Source organism: Falco biarmicus, chromosome 8 (assembly GCF_023638135.1).
Source record: "Falco biarmicus isolate bFalBia1 chromosome 8, bFalBia1.pri, whole genome shotgun sequence".
Taxonomy (NCBI): Eukaryota; Metazoa; Chordata; class Aves; order Falconiformes; family Falconidae; genus Falco; species Falco biarmicus.
This window is the reverse complement of record NC_079295.1, coordinates 44,182,907-44,194,969: the sequence shown is the minus strand read 5'-3', so window position 1 is coordinate 44,194,969 and position 12,063 is coordinate 44,182,907. Positions and strand designations below refer to the sequence as shown.

At 45.5% G+C, this 12,063-nt stretch overlaps 2 protein-coding genes across 5 annotated transcripts in view; one reads left to right on the top strand and one right to left on the bottom strand.

The window, feature by feature from the left end:
* Positions 1 to 3,579, bottom strand: part of PKP4 (plakophilin 4) — a 101,489-nt gene extending 97,910 nt beyond the window's left edge. For 2 of the 3 annotated variants that reach the window (XM_056349346.1, XM_056349347.1), the window contains exon 1: positions 3,441 to 3,579. The gene's annotated coding sequence lies outside the window, so the exon portion shown is untranslated. The remainder of the gene's footprint in view (positions 1 to 3,440) is intronic. The other variant, XM_056349349.1, reaches the window with a different exon arrangement.
* A 185-nt stretch (positions 3,580 to 3,764) lies between these two features.
* The window catches only part of CCDC148 (coiled-coil domain containing 148), a 78,271-nt gene continuing 69,972 nt past the window's right edge, over positions 3,765 to 12,063 (top strand). For both annotated transcript variants that reach the window (XM_056350033.1, XM_056350032.1), the window contains exon 1: positions 3,765 to 3,949. The gene's annotated coding sequence lies outside the window, so the exon portion shown is untranslated. The remainder of the gene's footprint in view (positions 3,950 to 12,063) is intronic.

The following is a 12,063-nucleotide window of genomic DNA, read 5'->3' as shown; positions in this document are numbered from 1 at the left end:
GCGTGGCTCTGCTGCCAGGGCCCCGTGCAGCTTGAAGCAGGAAGGGCTGTTACCACAGGCTTTGATTCTGTGCTCAAGTGTTGTTACCTATTTACTCTCCATCTTAACAAGTATTTGAACTGCCTTATTATCAGCAATATTTGCAGTCAAGATAGGAACAGTAGCAAGCAGTATTTACAAGCCATGCCCAAAATTCTAGTTTCCAGTCCAGCTTTCTACTGACTTGCACATAAAGCTCTGCTAGCTCAAATAATTATTTTTTTTTCCTCCCTAATTGGTAAAGTTTGAATCAGTTCAGTTTACTTTTGGAGTGACAGCACATGCCATATTCATAATGATTTGCAGTTTATTTTCACCACAGAAAAAAACCCACATCACACAAACCAAATAAAAATTTCTGAAAAATCCACTATTTTGAACCCCCACCAACACGAGTTACTCCGGAGACATTCACACGCTTTGTATAGAAGATGGAAAAACACGTTCTTTCTGCAGCACCTCTTGCAAGTTGCTTCCCATCAAGCCCTGGCGAATGAAGTCCCCGGTCTGGACACAGGCGCCCAGCAGCCTCGGGCACGCTGCTTCTGCGCGCCCGCAGTAGAGGACCAGGCTAAGCACCCAAGGCACGGGCAGGCTGCCCCGCAGAACAACCTCCCAGGACACAACAGACAGCTAGAACCTTAAGTACTGTTTCTCAAAGCCCCTCTTCTTATGGGGTCTGCACTGTTAAACCAATTTGTAAATAGCTTCAAAAGGGTGCAGCTTCTCATACAGAGTGATCCAATTTTAACCTAGACCCACTGATTAAATTGAAAATAGTCAGAAAGTAAAGGAGAGCAATACCAAGTATACCTGATAACAGGCTCATCGCTAATTTTTTCCAGACAAGTACCGCAAGTTCTGCTTGCTTCTTAGCAGTCTTTTCTATACCATATTACAAAAACTATGTTTTGTTAATAAGCCCAGTTACTCTTGATTACACTTACAAAAACTTCATTAAGCTCACTGAGATCCCTGAACTAGTCAGTAGTTTCTTGCACCAAAATCAGATAAATGTTTGCAGAACTTGATCATTTTCAGCATCACAATTAAGTAAAAAAAAAAGTAACAAAATTAGGACAGTACTCACAGAGCTCTGTCTTTTAGACCTGCTTTAGCCTTTCATCTGTTATATGTAGATTATTTAAATGCATTTAAAGTGAAGCAGAAATACATAAAGTTCTTATTTATGTTTCCTGTTTTGTTAACATGCAGTGTTTCTTCCACTGGGGCTTCCCACACAATGCATGCAAATTTCCTGTACTAAACACATGATGCAGCTTACTAATTAAGATTACTATTATTTTTATATAGCATATGCTATCATTCAATTCAAAAAATACCCCAAAATGCATCATAGATGCTATTTTGCTAGTACATGAAGCTGCTATAAAAGTAACATATTATGTGACTGAATTAATCTGTTCACTAAAAAAGGATCCTGCATTACTATTAAAAAAAGCAGACACCAAAAGGTGCATTATATTGTCAACATTTTAACAAAAATTGGAAAAAAAATGTCCCATCTTATATAAGACCACTTTCTCACAAAACCTGATCCAATTCTGCGTTATAGCAGAATTTTCATTATTATTACTGCTACTTATCCTCCACATTTAACATGATGAAAGGAAAAAAGACATCATTTTTACTGGAAAAAAAACATCAGCTGCCTTAATTAAAAATATTAGCAACTTATTTCAGTAGCAAGCTAGCACTCTACAAGCAATGTGAACAATAGGAGAAAGTTATTGCAACCTGTTTTTTCACAGCCAGGTTACATTTATTAGTATGCAAAGTTGTATGTAATATTTAACAGAGATACAGCATGTCAGGGTCAACAAGCTTCTGCCCCAAAACACACTCCCATTTTAAACATGATGGTCAAGCAAGTTCCCATACTTTTATCTCAGGGAACATATTATTTAGTGTTTACCTCAGAAGTACAGGTATTAGTTAAAGAAGAAAAATGTTGGTATCCTTCTCCTAATCTCTGAACTTCAAGTTATCAAAAAATAAGACTGCTGAAGAAACTGAAAAGCTAGTCAATGAAACATTACTGGTGCAACTCCAACCACACCTTTTCCTTGAAATAGTCACATCTTGAAGCAATGACTAATGTAAAATTAACATGGAGCAGAAGGTTATTAAAAAAAAAAAAGTACAAAGGTCTACGGGCCAAACACAAGCGCTTTAGAAACACAGAGAGCTCTCCTTTAGTCAAATATTGATGCACTCTGAAGCGTCAGCTGGGAGGGGAAAAGGACCAGAGAGGGCTCGATTCCTCAGCTGTGGTATTCTGTGGCGTTTGCTACTTGTACCTTCCGCGCAAGCTACACTCACAGCAACGCAGGCTTTTCCTGAAACAGCCCAGGTTCAGTGTCAGTATTAATTTCATTCTCCCGAGTCCTCACTCCCCAGCTGTCCCGGCCTCAGGCACTGCACTGGGCACCGCGCACCCACGGCTGCGCCGCGCTGACCCCGGCCACTGCAGAGTGGCGGGCGGGCCGGCTGCCCCCTGGGCCCGGCCACCGCCTGGCACCCCGGGACAGGCACGGGGCGCCGCTCTCCGGCCGCTTGTCCGACTGGGTTTGATCGGGGAGGGGAAGGGAAGAAAACCCGCGGAAAGTTCCCGGCTGCACCGCCCGTGCTGCCGCTGCGCGGGCAGGGCTCCCCAGCCGGCTCCCCCCGCCCGGCCCGCGCACGCCATGCGAAGTTTAGCGGTCACGCTAAGGTTAACACAGCAAATTAAATCGCGCATTTAAACCGCGTCCGGGGAGCGCGGAGACAGGCAGAACGGGGACACGAGGCAGGCAGCTGCGGGGAAGCAGGGTGCCCGCTGCAGCCCGCTCCCGGCCACCGTCATGGCCCGGCTGCGGGGGACACGCTCCGGGGGGGCGGCCCAGCTCAGCCCGCGACGGCTCCCGGCCACCGGCTGCCCGCTCCTGGCCGCGGCGCCGCGCACCGCCCCGCGCAGACGGCGCCCTCCGACGCGCCCGCGGGCTGCGCATCCGCCGCCAGCTCGGCCCGCGGGAAGCCGGCAGGGAGGCGGCGGGCCCAGGCTCCGCGCCCCCGGCCGCCGCGGGGCTTCCCCGGCCCGGCCCGACCGCACCTGCCCCCGTGGCGCCCGCGCTCCGCCGCCCGGCTGCCTGACGCGGAGCCCGGGGCAGGGGCCGGGCGGCGGCATCTCCGCCCGCAGGGCCCGGGCGGGCGGCACGGAGGGCATGGCGTGCTCCGCCCGCGCGGAAGGCGCTCGGCGCAGGCGGGCCGGGCGCGGGTCCGCGCGAGGCGGCGGCTCCTCAGCCCCGCTTGCCCCGGGCGGACTCCGCTGCCTCTGCCGCCCGCCCGCGCCGCGCCCCTACCTGCCAGCCCGCGGCCTCCCCCGGCCCTCACCCACTCACCGCGCGGAGGGAGGCGGCGGGGGAGCGGCCGGCCCCGCTCAACGCGCCGGCGGGCCGCGGCAGGCCCTAGCCCGGGGTCTCCATGGTGGCGGTGGTGGCGCCGGCGCCGCCGAGCCCCGCCGCCCGCTCCGCTGGCCCTGCTCCGCCCCGCTCGCGACGTCAGTGCAGCGCCCTGCCCTGCGCCCGCGCCCATTGGCCAGGCGCGGCACAGAGCGGCGTTGCATTGGCTACGGCCTCGTGTGAAACCTGCCAATGGCGGTGCGACTTGAGGTTGCTACGGTTACCGATGCCGAGAGGAAGGCGCAGCCGTTCCTTCAGCGCGGTGCAGCGGCGGGCGGGGGACGGGCCGGGCCAGTGGGAGCGGCCCGCCGAGGGACGCGGCGGTCCCGCACCGCGCCCGAGGTGGCTGGAGGCGGGGGCGCCCGCAGGGCGCGGCCGCCTGCGTGGGCGAGGCCGCTGGGGCGAGAGGCTCCTCCGGTGCCACTGCGGAGCCCGCCGGCCTCCTCGCGGTGAGTGTCCGGGCGCGGGAGCGGGCGGCGCGCAGGTGGCTGCAGCAACCGGTTGCAAAATGGCGGCCGTGGGGGTGCCCGCCGGGGATGTTCGCCCCCTCGTTGCCGGCCGGGCTCTCTCGGCGAGGCGGGCCGCCGCGGGGGTGCCCCCTGCCCCGTGGAGGGCGGCCCTGGAAGCCGTCGGCATTGCCGCTGCAGGGTCAGGGCTGGTCTCGGCTGGGGCGCTCCGGTTCTGGCAGGAGCCAGGGGCTGGAGGCCCGCGGTACCGGCAGGGCGGGCAGCCCGGCCCGGCGTGCGGCCCTTAGTCTGCTCGGCCCCGACGGATGAGGTCAAGGTGTTTGTGAAAGGCACGAGAAATACTTTCTGTATTGCTTCCAACTCTTACCGCTTTGAAGGTTCTAGTGCTGGCCTAACCGTGGCATAGAGAATTACAGACTGAGAAAAAAGTGAAGTTAATATACCTGAAGATACCATGAAACGCTTAAAATAGTGTTTGGGTGAGAGGGCGTGTGTGTTACATTCTTGATCTTCTGAGTTATGTGACTGTCCCAGACTCGCCCTGTTTCTCAGGGTTTTCTGACTGATGCTGTTTCCTTCCTCTCCTCCCAGCCCTCCCTGCTGTTACAGCTACGATAGGACACGCACGGCTTCACTGTCTAATGTGATGGTGATGCGGTAAACGGCTAAAAGAAGCGAAGACTAAACAGCCACTTGAATCCGCCCAGAAGTGCGAGTATTCTCGTTTAACTCTGTTGCGGTTTTGTCTTATACTTTTCCTGATACTCATCTGGCATGCTGAGAAGGCTCCAGATAGTCTCCTGTAGGCAGACTTGTATTTGGGGTGTAGTTCAGTGAGCAGCTCTTGCTCTCTTTAAAGGATGACTTATTCAACCCTTTGCCCTGTTGCATTGATGCAGACTGTGCAGGAATCCTGCTTAAAAATAACCGTGAAAATACTACTTGCATTTTTATTGTATTTTTTCTATCCAGATTAGTTTTCCAGTTTGGTGTGCAATGGCATGCACCATATTTTTATCTTAGTATAAGGACATGTGAAAACTTTGATGTGGTTTAGTTGATATGTACGCTGCAAGTAGAACTGTGTCCTTACCCTCTGTTTTCAGAAAGGAACTCGCAAGTAAAAAGTAGGGAGTAGCAGAACATGGCGAGTCCACCTATAAACTCGCCTATAAAAGTCATATAGTCCCTTCTCTTAATTTCCCACTTGGAATGTGATCTGCTGCACTGGAAGCTATGTAGGCTATTGGCATAATTTTAAATCTCTGTAATACTTGTTTCCATTTGTATGGATTAATGCAGTCCTACAGTATGATCAGTCATATGCCAAATGGAAAGCACTTAGCAGGTATAAACAGGGGTCTTGATTCCCCACTGCCCTGAAAATCTCGATTTATACTAGGTTAAGCAGATATAAAATATTACCAAACCTGAATGGTGACTTCCTTCTAGGAAATAGGAAACAGGAATCCAGAGAAATAATAGCCAGAAACTTAGTAAAACAAAGAATAACAAGGGTAAAATAAAATAAGTAGGGGAAGGGTCAAATGAGAGTGGAAAGCAAGAGAAAAGGAAAAATAAAATGTGGAATCAGAGTAAGCAGATCTCAAATAAAGGGAGGAGAAAGCACAGAACCCGAGAGAGCAATGGCTTTCATTAGTTGCTAGGTTGCTTCTACCAAAGGTGTACTGGATTAATTAAATCAGCTTCAAATCAGTCTCAGCTGGTTTTAACCTTTAATTTGGATATTGTTACATTGGCTTAGCTTCTTCAGATAACAGCTTTTAGAAAATGAAGGAGCTTATTTGCCTCCCCTGGTAAATCGAACTATTTCTGAATGTTGCTGTGACTGTGGAAGGCACAGTCTACTGGCAGGTCATGAAAGGTGGTATAATGCCATCTCTAGGCTGTCCAGATTCTGGGTGGTACCAGGTGGATGGCTGTAACCCTCAACAGTATCAGGAACAGGCTGTTCCAAGTGCGCTCTACCCCTGCAGAGCCATGCGTTGCAATGCCTCTCTGTATTGTAGTGTTTGCCACTGGGACGAAATGGAAGAGGGTAAGAAATGGCAAGGAGAAAGTGACCTTGAGCCAGTTTGTTTTGGCACAACAGAAGTATAAAGAATTAAAAATAATATTTTGAGATCCTGTCATATTTGCAGATATGTTGAATGACTATCAGTGAGAAACATTTCATTCTGTCTGGTATTAGTCATACAGTCATAGCTTTTTTTGTTTGTTTTGGCACCCAGGGCAGCCAATACATTATCTAATTTGACTGCTGCATATCACAGGCCATCAAGTCCCACCTATTTATTGCTGTATTGAGCCCAACTGGAACAAGATACGTTACAGAAAGGCATCCCATTTTAATTATCCAATACAAAGAGCTCAAGTGGTGTAGTGATTCTTTAGGTTTCTTATTCCATTAGCTGATAGTAGCCTTTGTCAAATACGTGTTTAAACTGTTATATCAATTTTAGGATCAGCAACAAACAAGTACTGTTTCTTTTTATTCACCTTCTTCAGGATGTGACTTGAGAGCAAGTTATCCTTCTTTTTAATTCTCAGTGTCATTTGGAAAGCACTGATTCCATTATGTTTACAAATCTTATAAAAGTCTAATGGCATGTTTCCCTTCTGAGCCTTCCTGGTTTCTTACGAGTCTTAAATCTGATCTCTTAAAATATTGTGCTCGTTTTCTGGCTTTTTAGACGACCAATTTAGTTAATGGGTATTTGCTGGTTATTTTGCTGCTGTTGTGCTCCTGCAGTATTTCAAGTCATTAATATGTTTTTCTGCTTTGTTTATTCTGAAATTAATCCACATTTCAGTCTTTTTTTATATATATATATATATATATTCCACAGATGCCCACAGTCCTTGCAGAACACTGGCATACCTATCTTTAATTTTAGTGATTATTCTTCTATTTGCAAGATTACCTAGGTTTCATCATTGGATGTAAGTGCGCAGGCAACGTGGCTAGAAAGTGAGAATTGCCGGCACGCAAGGCTTGGTCCTTGGGAATGTGGGATTATGAAGATAAATACCAGTCACAAAAATAGTGCTGCCTTTGTTTCTGTCTCTCTTTTTTTTTTTTTTTTTTTTCTCCTGGAAACTATGTAGTGCTACCTGTTTTATCTGTAATCTCTTACAGGTACTAAAATTACAGAGGTTTGGGAAAAAAATGATGGGAGAAGACAGTGATGCTCATGGAAGGCTAACTGAACAAATGAGCAGCTGTCCAGTGTTCACAGGGGAAATTATTAGATGTGTGGCTAGTAGATGGTTCTTCCCCTCGTTAAAACATACAATTTGGTTTCAAAACTTCAAGCCATTGTGTTGATGTCACAGCAACTAAGTCAATCATGCTACAATTGACTTTGGGTAATTTGTAAACTGTAATTTCATTTGGTTTTAAAAGCAGTAAACTTCTGCTTTTTTTATTGTCGAACTGTAGAGGTGTGGCACCCAATAGAAGGTGTTATTTCTGAAGCAGTAGTGGACTCACATTTTGCTATTTCAGTAAGGGTTTTTACAGAAATTTTAAGTTTCAGATGGTGGCATTCAAAATTACTGCTCTATCACAGGTATAGATTTCGCTCTCCCTGTGGGAAAACAAAGTATTGAGGAAAACTATTTGGATACTGCCAAGTTGTTTGCATTTTCATAATTTTTTTCCCATGGCTTTGAAGCATCAGGTATGAGTATTTGAATCTAGATCCTGCAAAAGTGCTCAGCAGGATCACAGAGCTTCTGATTGCATGCCCACTTGAAGTGGGCTCAAGCCCAGCTGCAATGGAAAAGGACAATGCTACCCTGTAATGACACCTCTCCAGCTTTCCTTGTGCCAGCAAACGTGATTGTGCAACTGTGCAGTGAGCTGGTTTACAAAACTGATCTGGTTTCCCCAGAAACCTCTCTACAACATACACTCTTATTTTTTTAGTTGGATCAATTTCCTGATCTAGCTCACTGTTGCAGCCTCTAATGCCTGCACCAAGACATTTGCAAGTAGCTAGGTACAAAGGGAATGGGGGAGGTCCTCTTTCTCTCTTTTGGTAGCAGTGGGAAATGATCTGCCCTGAGTCCCTGCTTCAGCACAATGGAGGTGTGAGGAACAGTTCATTGGACCATAAGCTGAGTTGATTCAGGTTTAAGAAAAGTAATGTTTTCTTGGCAAAACAAAACAATCCTGTACCTATATATTGATTCAGCTTCTAGTGTGGCACCATGAGTGGTTTTGTTAGTGTTTTGTTTGGAGGCAGCATACTGCAGTGAGAGGGTAGGAAGAAGTGCCCAGTGAAGGGGAGTCCTTAACTATGCCTCGCTGCTGAAGCCAGCTAATAGTGAAGCCAGGCTTTGTCACACACGTGCACTTGTAAGTCAGGGTTGCTCTTCTATATTACTGCATTTGACAAAATGGGGCAGCCTGGCAGCAGCCAAATTGATGATTTGGTGAGAGGATGTGAGGAAAAGCTGAGGGGGATGTTCAGTAAAGAAAAGGTTATTAGCAGTCATGCTGTTCTGTAGGTTTTCAGGTCCTAAGCTTCTAAGTAATTTTTGTAGAAACCAAGGACCCACAAAAAACCCACGCTCAAATAAAACAACCACCACTCCTACCCCCGCAAAAAACACCACCAAACCAAAGCACAAAAGCCCCTCACTCACACCCACCCCAGACCCATACACCCACACACACCCCAGTCCCTCAAACAAACAAAAAAAAAACCCAGCCCTAGAGAGTGCAAGTACTTGTATCTGCTCAAGGACAGGTGAAAGCCTGCTAAACTCCTTCTCAGTTCCTACTGACTGCTACAGTTCCCAAGCTGAACAAAATATTAACCATCTTCTCACTAGGACATGTTTGAGGCCTAGAAAAATTTTGGGGAAATTTACTAAATTGTAATCTTTCTCAGCTGAGTATGATACAGAATTTCAAACTGAAATCCAGAGAACCTTATGAATAAGGAGGCAACGAAGGGACTGTATATGCAAAAAGAAGATTGATTCTTATTTATGGGCTGTACATTTCTGATGCTTGTAAATGAGGGGCCCCAGACAAGCATGCATTGGGTTTTGTAGTAGGATATCAGATGTCATGCGTTAATTTAAAGTGAAGGTGTGCCAAATGCTTCCCTGCATGTAACTGCACATGAGACCTAGCAGAACTGGCAAAAGCTGTACAAAATGATACTGATGCTTCTGACAGAACACCCCACAGTAACTTCTAAATAATGAATTATCTATCCCTCTTGCTTGCTATCTCACAGGCTGCAGACAAATGTTATTCTCTGACTCCAGCTATGCTACTGTCAGACAAAAATCAGATAGGCTGCCTTAAGCTATAGTGATACAGTCTTTGGTGTCAGCACTAACCCACAGGTTCCTGCTTCCACAGGTTCCTCTTCCACAAGTTCCTTTCCCCTGCCCCAGCCCTAGCTGCTGTTAGCCCTGTTTGTGTCTCTTCACAGTAAGCTCAGTTTGTGAAGCAGTGTTAAACTCTGGGAGCACTGACACGGAATTGCTTTTGATATAACCGTAAATGTGCAAATCACTGCAACTTGAGAGCACCATAGCTTCTCATAGGGTATAATATGAAAAAGTATCTCCGCTTAAGGAGAAATTTGACTTACTCTGAGTAATATGTTCTTGAAGCACTGACAAAGAAAAATGGTACCACACAATAAACTAAGGCAGATGACTTCTGCCTGAAGTTCATTAAGCAGTGCTTACACAAATTGGTCTGTCAGCAGAGCTGTGGGGAGGAGGCCTCCAGCAGTGGTTCAGCGAACCTTTCCATACAGGTTTGGTCTTTTTTCTAAAGAAAAAAACATCAGTAACAGAGCTAGCAGGAAAATGGGATAGATGGAAATGCTCTAATTTAAAATACTACACAGAAGCAAGAGCAAAGACTGAGGGCAAATTAAAATCACTTCTGTAAAACAAAGAATTGGACTTCTGTTTTCTTTCCTGCTTTGAGAAAGCTTGGGCTTTAGCTAGTTAAGGAAAACAAAACTATGATGACTGAAAACTATCTAATTGTTCATTTTGCAGCACTGGAAACAAAATCACATAAATTGCTTTATCTGAAGAGCACTGGGTCTGTGATGTAACAACAGTAATTCAGATACTTTGTACAGAATTTTTAAGCCTAGTCTTCAGTAGGTAATTTATTTTTTTTTTAGTGACTTGATGACTTTTGTATACTCTGAGCTTCTTTAGCTTTCTTCCATTGAACTTCTGCTACTACTTAGCATTGGTTTAGTATCTGATGGTTTAGTAGATGTGATGCCTCTTATAGGGCACAGTGTTCTGCTACAGCTCCTTTAAGTTCTGTGTCCTTAACTATTCCTGCCTGTGAAATTACATCCTTATTCCATTGGCCCCGCATGATTATACATGGAATCAATCTTTGACATTTCTGTATCCTACATCTTGATAGGAAGTCATGGTAACTGAATCATTGCCTACAGTGTAGACATAACTGGTTACCAGAAAAAAAGCAGGCCTATGCTTATTTTGTGTAAGAACAGGCTGCCTATGGTATTACAGCTTCAGTGATGCCTGTTGCAACTGAGACCCTCTGTACAAGGAGACCAGTGCCAGCTTCATTCAGCAAGATTACAGGCAGTCATCACTGTGCATTGAAGGGTAGAGGGATGTTTATATCTTTCCTGTAGAGATGCCTCTTTGCAGAAACACAGCTGCCAGTCCTTCCCACATCAGGGCAGTCACCTGGTGGCAGAAGGCCATGGTCAATTGAGAGCATGTTGGTGTGGCCTTCCACAGCCAGTCACCTGAGGCCAGCCCTCCTGCTTCCCTTGGTTAGTTTGCTGGCTGGTCTGTCCCCAGGCTGTGAGCTATGCAACTGCTGTAGTTTTTCTCCTCATTTGGCTCCTTTTAGTCTCCTGAATATCTGTTCTGAAGTATTTCTACTTTCACACCAGTCCTTTCCTCTTTGTTGTTCTTACACCTCTAACAAGGCATTTTCTTTTCGGATTAAGGCCTCCTTTTCTTCGATGAAAACTGTAATGAAAAAATGCTTCTTCTGTAAAACCTTACAGCTTTTAGGTTATCATCAGAAAGTTAGATGCTAGCTGATGTATTAGTCCTATGAAACCTTCCTTTCTAGTTACTTTCAGAGTTTGGGTTTTGGTTTTGGTTTTAATTGTTATTAAATGTATGGCAGTTCTCTTAGAAATGAAATCATTTGTATAGTATCAAGGTTATTTAATACTGACCCAGACTTTTCAAAATACTTAGTGTGTTTAAGCTTACACATGCAGCTATGTGCTGTGTTGGATCCAGACTAGAATGGCTGTTATCTTGCAGAACAAGAGTCCTCAGGAGAAAGTGCATGGGAAGAAGAATGGCACCAAAACTTTTATATGGAAATAAACAGGCAGATATTTTTTCTTACACAATTTGGAATGCTCTGTATGGATGATACGACTTTATTCTGAAATATATTCTAAATGGCAAAAATACTGCACTTTCTAATTTCTGCACAGATTCTGTTTGAAGTGCTGTGCCTTGCACAGATTTGGGTGCCACTTGTTGGAGAAGGAACGCATTTCCTTAAGTTAGCAAGGTGATAGTTGTATTTATATTTATTTTTTACCGTGAAGTTAAATGTTCTAGTTATATACAAACAAGAAGAATTTATTTGATTAATTTTAGCATTTAGAAGGCAGGTCAGATTTTGGACGAGGAACATCATTTCATTGGTGCTATTATGCAAAGAAATCCCAGACAAGAAAATTCCTTCTCTCAGTACTTTTCTGGACTTTTAGGTCTAGTCTCCCTGTTCCTATGAACCACATCTTTTTGTTTGTTTGTTTGTTTTTGTTTTGGTTTTTTTTTTTAAATACTATGTAAATTTTATATGGGGGGCTGAAATGCTTGGTTCCAAAATGGTAGGCCTTAAGAGATAACGAAATTGCAATTTGTTGTTCCACTAATATCAGTCTCTTCAGAGAGTCTCAAGCTACTGCTTTGGCCTTGTTTTTCATTAATAGAAAAAAGGAAAAAAAAAAAAAAAGAAAAACAAAGCGAAGGCAAAGCCCAGATGCTTTGTTGTAAAGCAGGGA